This window comes from Lepus europaeus, chromosome 21 (assembly GCF_033115175.1).
Source record: "Lepus europaeus isolate LE1 chromosome 21, mLepTim1.pri, whole genome shotgun sequence".
NCBI classification, from domain to species: domain Eukaryota; kingdom Metazoa; phylum Chordata; class Mammalia; order Lagomorpha; family Leporidae; genus Lepus; species Lepus europaeus.
The window spans coordinates 3,090,947-3,096,773 of record NC_084847.1 but is presented as its reverse complement, the minus strand read 5'-3'; the positions used below and the strand labels follow the sequence as shown (position 1 = coordinate 3,096,773).

Genomic DNA, 5,827 nt, shown 5'->3' with positions numbered 1-5,827 from the left:
TGCGACTTGTAGAATTATCATCTCAACAATACTCAACATGGAACATGTTCTAAGTAAGAGCTTTGACAAAGAGGCATGACCCAGTTGGATATTTTCTTGAAGGACTATTCCAATTGGAGTTCTCTGTACTCTGGAAGTTTAGTTGAGAGGGACAGATGGCAAGAAAGGTCCCCTATGCTGGGCATTAATGGGTGATGGCAATTGGCTTGAGTAGATAGAAGAAGGGACTATCAGCCAGGCAGGGGCGACAGTTGAGCAGAGATATGCAGGTGATTGAGCCTCCTGTGTCTACAGGATGTGAGGCCACTGAGATGGACTATGCAGTGCTCTCTAAATCTAAGAGAATGACTCTCTGCTCTTTTCTTTCACTTTTTTTTTTTTAAAGACTTATTTATTCATTTGAAAGTCCCAGAGTTATAGAAAGAGAGAAGGCGAGAGAGATCTTTCATCCTCTGGTTCATTCCCCAGATGGGGTCTCCCACATGGGTAGCAGGGGCCCATGCACTTGGGCCATCCTCCACTGCTTTCCCAGGCACATTAGCAGGGAGCTGAATCAGAAGCAGAGCAGCTGGGACTCAAACCTTGCCCACATGGGATACTGGCACTGCAGATGGCAGCTTAACCCATTGTGCCACAGCACCAGCCCCTCTTCTTTCACTTTTTTTTTTTTTGACAGGCAGAGTGGATAGTGAGAGAGAGAGAGAGAGAGAAAGGTCTTCCTTTTTGCCATTGGTTCACCCTCCAATGGCCGCTGCGGCTGGCGCATCGTGCCAATCCGAAGCCAGGAGCCAGGTGCTTATCCCGGTCTCCCATGCGGGTGCAGGGCCTAAGCACTTGGGCCATCCTCCACTGCCTTCCCGGGCCATAGCAGAGAGCTGGCCTGGAAGAGGGGCAACCGGGATAGAATCCGGCGCCCCAACTGGGACCAGAACCCGGTGTGCCGGCGCCGCAAGGCGGAGGATTAGCCTGTTAAGCCACAGCTCCGGCTTTCTTTTTAATTAAGGCTTGGGATTTATTTAGCTTTTCTCTCTTCCCTAAGGGTACAGGTGGATTCCACTGGGCCTCAGGAAGGGACTTGAGGTAAGAACTGGAAAGCCATTAAGAAGTAGGTCAACTTCTTGGTGTACTTGCTTCAATGAGTGCTCTGTGCAGACTGGCTGTGCCTCCTTCCAGTCCATGTGTAAAGCAGGAAAGGGCCGTCCCAAGCTCTCAGAATTAGAATTCCCTCAGTCAAGAGACTAGCCAAGACTCTGGAGAACCAACTGTAGCCCAATCAACAGAGACCAGTGTAGGGTCACAGAACACAAACCTGGCCATTGGAGGCCTGGCCTGTAGGAGAGGCCTGTTTCATCAAAAGGAGCCTGCTTCAACATCCCTCCTGCCAAACCAGACAGATTGCCAACAATTAATTGTTATTGGGATGGTTTTCATTTTTGTAATGAATGAGCTAGAGACATTTTATAGTTATTGGTGGTGGAGAAATCTGTGACTGGAGAAGCCATATAGAAGGCTAAGAACTCATTGTCTGCCTCTGCTCCAAAAACTATATTGTATTTCTAAAAAGGTGCTTAATTGAACTCCTTGGAGGTTTTTCTTTTGTTATAAGGAAAGCAGACTTTAAAGAAAATTATTCTTAAAAGACAATTTGTGAGCTATTTATAGAGCATGCTAAGAAAAAGTGTTTTGAGTAGATTTGTTTTAAAAAGTCTCTAACTGTTGGGAGGATGGGTTGTTTCCATATTTTTTGAGAATAATTGTCCTTTAATAGAAAGAGCACTGGCTTCCCCTGCACAGTGCATTCCTTGCTGGCCACAGGCCACAGCCTGACACTCAGTGGTTCCCCTCCCACTTCCCTCCCCCAACCCCCATCTCCCACAGCTCTGCCTTGACTCACTATAGCAGCAGCATAGCATGGTGTGCTCAATTCGTGCTCAGTGCCAAAGCTAATGATGAGACCATTCCAAAAGGCCTCCAGTTCATTTTCCAGGAGCAAGGAATGGTCGAATCAGTGCATACCTGGCAGGACCATGGCTGTTTAGCAACCTACACACACAAAAATGGCAGCTTTGCCATTTTGAGAATTTATCCACATGGATTGGTGTTGCTGGACCTTCAGAGTTACAACAGGGATGCACAGGGCAAAGAAGAGATTGATAGTCTTTTGAACAAAGTAGAAGAAAGAGTGAAAGAATTGAGTCAGGACAGTGTTGGGTGAGGAGGGGCCATTGACAGGTACTGACCCACTGCTGATGAGTGCCTGGTGGAGAAGGACATAGAAGAAGTGTATGATGAAGACTTGCCTTATCAGAACACTAAAATTCTACACCGAGAACAATTTGGAAACATTCGCATCCTCAGTGGGGATGTTAATTTGGATGTTAATCAGAGTGATTTGGCATATACCCGGGCCATTGCGGGCAGCGGCAAGGAAGATTACACTGGCAGAGATGCACTGATTCTGGGAGGTGGAGAGGGAGGCAGGCGTATTACGTGAAATAGTCAAACCAAAAATGGCCACTATGATGCAGATTGACCAAATGCTGATTGATGGATGTAAAATACGTGAGAAAAATGTGTGGCGATGTCTCAGTCTTAACGGAGACTGACATCAGATTCTGACTGTATTCCAGTACTGGAGGTATGCCAGAGAAGGGAGAGAGCTGGACTGTGTGATTAATGATTTGATAGCTATTCCCATCTCCACATCTCCAGAAGAGACTCCACATGGGAGTTTCTCAGGCTGATTCTTGACCTCTTGATGAAAGTATTGAAGCAGGATGAGAAATACTTTACACAGGAGAACTGTCAGTTTGACGGAAGCCCTGTCACTCTATGAAGAACAGCTCAGGCACCCGTATTGTCCTGTGGAATTCTCAAAAGAGATGGTCTATGTCCCTTCATACTTGGAATTGTGGGTATTTTACACTGTTTGGAAGAAAGTGAAAACTTGAAGACAATAAATGTCCCCTAATCATGTGTGTTGCAACCAGCCTTCTTGACGGCCACACACTATATGTGCCATTGAAACGAATCAGGCAATTAATTGTGTATTCCTTCAAGTTTTCTTTTTTAAACTTATTTTTAATTTAAAAAACAATGGAAATGTATATTTTGATGAGCTAGGGTGTTATTTTTTAAAAAGATTTATTTATTTATTTGCAAGTCAGAGTTACACACACAGAGAAGGAGAGGCGGAGAGAGGTCTTCCATCCGCTGGTTCACTCCACAGTTGGCTACAACGGCCGGAGCTGTGCTAATATGGGATGCTGGCACTGCGGGTGGCAGCTTTACCTGTTACACCACAGTGCTTGCCCCAGGGTGTTATTTTTTTGAAAGTCAGCTGATGGATGATTAGACAGCACACTAATGACTACGAAGTGCACTAACCCATAGAATGTGATTTTTGTTACTTTTAATTTCTCCGTGGGCTTTATCTTAAATTTTATTTTGGTTTTGGTAGACCTTCCATTTGGATGTTTAGAGGAATGAGAATCATTATTTCATTTCAGAAGGAAGTTCTTGATGGTGTTTCTTCCCTCCAAAATTGACTTAGCTGTTAAAATTTGGTGCTTATAAGAGAGATTGAAGGGGCTGGCACTATGGCATAGCGGGTAAAGCCTCTGCCTGCAGTGCCAGTAACCCATATGTGCGCCAGTTCATGTCCTGGCTGCTCCACTTCTTATCTATCTCTCTGTTATGGCCTGGGAAAGCAATAGAAGATGGCCCAACTCCTTGGGCCACTGCACCCATATGGGAGACCTGGAAAAAGCTCCTGGCTCCTGGCTTTGGTTTGGCGCAGCTCCAGCCATTGCAGTCATCTGGGGAGTGAACCAGTGGATGGAAGACCTCTTTCTCTCTCTCTGCCTCTTTGTAACTCTGCCTTTCAAATAAATAAATAAATACATCTTTAAAAAGAGAGAGAATTAAAAAATGAGTAGTAGGGCTGGTGCGGCGGCTCACTAGGCTAATCCTCCACCTGTGGTGCCAGCACTCCGGGTTCTAATCCTGGTTGGGGCGCTGGATTCTGTTCCTGGTTACTCCTCTTCCAGTCCAGCTCTCTGCTGTGGCCCGGGAAGGCAGTGGAGGATGGCCCAAGTGCTTGGGCCCTGCACCCGCATGGGAGACCAGGAGGAAGCACCTGGCTCCTGGCTTCAGATCAGTGCAGCACCAGGTATAGCGGCCATTTGGGGGGTGAGCCAACGGAAAAGGAAGAGCAGGGTCCCAGGGACTTGAGCCATCTTCCATTACTTTCGGAGACACAAGAGGGAGGTGGATCAGAAGTGGAGCAGCCAGGACTTGAATTGGTGCCCATATGCAATCAGCGGCTTTACCTGCTGCACCACAGTGCTGGCCCCAGGATGTTTATTTATCTAAAAGGCAGAGTTGCTAAGAGAGCTCTTTCATCTTCTGGTTCACTCCCCAGATGGTCTGTCACATGGGCGTGGGGTCCCAAGTACTTGGGCTGTCTTCAGCTGATTTCCCAGGCAGAGAGCTGGATGGCAAATGTAGCACCTGGGACTCAAACTGGTACTCTGATATGGGATGCCGGTGTTTCAGGTGGTGACTTAACCCACTGCACCACAACACTGGTTCCTTACCAAAATCATTGATTAACAACAATAATCAAAAGTTAATGAGAAAAGAACATTCTGTGCTTAATGTTTATTTCTTTAAATCTTACTCTATGAATAATATATTTTTAAAAAGTACATTTGCTAATGTTGCCTATGTGTAGCTGTTTAATAAAGAGCTATATTTTTATATTTAAAAGGAAGAAATGTAGAGTTTTTGTATGTCGTGAAAGGCATCCCTGACTTAAGCCTTTTGGCATGAGTCATGAGATCGTTTACTTTTAATTGTAGTAAAATATACATAATATGAAATTTATTCTTAAACACTTTTAAGTTTTTTAATTATTTGAGAGGCAGAGAGAGGTAGACACAGAGAGCTCCTATCCACTGATTCATTCCCCAAGAACCCACAATGGTCCAGGCTTGGGCGGGGCTGAAGCCAGGAGCTGAGAACTCATTCCAGCAGGAATCCAATCACTGTCTCCCCAGATCTGCCTTGCAAGGAAGTTGGAGTACAGAATTCGAGTCAGGTATGAATCCAGCCACTCTGATAATGGGACACTGGTGTCAATGGGTAGGCCAAACGCCTGCTTTTGTTAAGCATGGTTTCATGTGCTTGTTAACCATTTGTTGATGGATCGTGAGATCTTAAGACATCACTGCCATGTGATCATATATTCTAACTGTAGGAAAAAGTACCTAAAGGGGGCAAATTGTTGTGTTTTAAATCCATAGAGACAGAAGGTAGATTAATAGATGCCTAGGGCTGGGAAAATGGGCAGAATGGGGAGGGACTGCTTATGGCTAGGGGTTTCATTATGAGGGTAATGAAATGTTCTAAAATTAAATAATGGTGATGGTCTCACAACCATGTGAACATATGAAAACCTGTGGTATTGTACACTTTAAATCGATGAATTTTATTTAATATGAGGTATATTTGCATAGAGTTGTTTTAAAGTGCTGCTGTTTGAATGTAGAATCAAAACAATAACACTGATCATAGCAAATCTTGCCACCTCGTATTAGCCAACTCTGACCAGGAGGAGTGAATATTGTACATTTTTGGTGAATTTACATTCTTATTCAGAATTTCAGTTACCCTTTCCCTCCCTCCAGTTTTCTAAATCAATCCTTTTTCTTCGTCTGATTCTGTCTTTTCTGAGTTTCTTAGTTTCCTCCAACCCTTCATCTGAGAGGCCAAAAAATCTCACTTGGCAACTAGAAGTCAAAAGATAGGGAAGAGTAAGCTGGCT

General features: G+C 44.7%; 1 pseudogene; it reads left to right on the top strand.

The window, feature by feature from the left end:
• Positions 1 to 1,942: 1,942 nt before the first annotated feature.
• Positions 1,943 to 2,951, top strand: LOC133751065 (spermine synthase-like; annotated as a pseudogene).
• The last annotated feature ends 2,876 nt before the right edge of the window (positions 2,952 to 5,827 follow it).